The sequence below is a fragment of the Rhinopithecus bieti genome, unplaced genomic scaffold (genome assembly GCF_001698545.2).
Source record: "Rhinopithecus bieti isolate Rb0 unplaced genomic scaffold, ASM169854v2 scaffold_2408, whole genome shotgun sequence".
Taxonomy (NCBI): domain Eukaryota; kingdom Metazoa; phylum Chordata; class Mammalia; order Primates; family Cercopithecidae; genus Rhinopithecus; species Rhinopithecus bieti.
The window spans coordinates 567,531-568,643 of NW_016803672.1; the positions used below are offsets into that span (position 1 = coordinate 567,531).

The 1,113-nt window shown below is 62.3% G+C and overlaps 1 protein-coding gene across 1 annotated transcript in view; it reads left to right on the forward strand.

The window, feature by feature from the left end:
* The first annotated feature begins 379 nt into the window (after positions 1–379).
* The window catches only part of CDC42EP1 (CDC42 effector protein 1), a 10,266-nt gene continuing 9,532 nt past the window's right edge, over positions 380–1,113 (forward strand). Inside the window, 1 exon segment of the mRNA XM_017848239.1 lies at positions 380–581. The gene's annotated coding sequence lies outside the window, so the exon portion shown is untranslated.

The following is a 1,113-nucleotide window of genomic DNA, read 5'->3' on the forward strand; positions in this document are numbered from 1 at the left end:
CCTGGCCAACATGGCGAAACCCCCTCTCTACTAAAAAATACAAAAATTAGCCGGGCGTAGGCGGGTGCCTGTAATCCCAGCTAGTCCGGAGGCTGAGGGAGAATCGCTTGAACCGGGGAGGTGGAAGCTGCAGTGAGCCGAGATCGTGCCAAGGCACTCCGGCCTGAGCAACAGAGCGAGACTCCGTCAAAAAAAAAAAAAGACAACTCCAGTATCATCTCCTCTAGAAAGCTTTCCTGAGGCCCCAGGACCTCAGGCAGTGTTAGGGACCTCCCTGTGCCCTGACAGCCCGAGGACTCTATAGTCAGAGGGGCGTAGTCAGAGGAGGGCACAACAACGGGAGGCAGGGGCCAGAATCTATCTCCCCTCCTTGATGATGGCACAGGGTCCTGGGTATGGCTGATTCCCTGCCCCCCATGGAGGTGGGGGGGGAGCGGGATCTGTAAAGTCTCTGAGATGCGACCTCATTTACCTGCCAAGCAAGCCTCCTAGGTGCTCTTGGAGCAGGGGACATTTCACACAACATCTGATGCTGCTATTATCTATCCCACTTTCAGATCAGGAAACTGAGGCAGAGAAAGGTAAGTAGTTACTGAGGCAGGACAGGAGCCCAGGCTGTCCGGCTCCAGGGTCCCGGCCTTGACAGCCACTCTACCCGACTCTACCAGTCGCCCCAGTGTGGCTGTCTTCCTCCTGGGCACCGCGGGGCCTGTACCGGGTGGAAGGGAATGAGAATCCGGAGGAAAGGAGTGGGCATGTCATGCTTGTAAACATCAAGGTTTAGAGGCCCAGGCATTCAGGGCCTCAGATCGAGCTTCCCGATTCCCCAAACTCCTGCAGGGCGCGGCTGGAGGGCCCAGGAGGGAGGAGAGTTCACCAGGCCTGGACGCCCCAAGGCCACGCGGGGAACCGGTGGAGGAGGGGTTGGCGGCCGGGGACCGGAGTCGCCTCCCCGGGGCAGCCCGCACGTTCCCCGGCTGGCCCTGGCCGGGGTGGCGAGGAGAGAGGCCTGGCTTGGCCCCCCAGCCGCGTCCCTGCCAGCTCTCGGCGGGGGCGAGGACGGTGCCGGGGAGGGGCCGGGAAGGGGCCGGGCCCCACCCGCGGGCGGGAGGA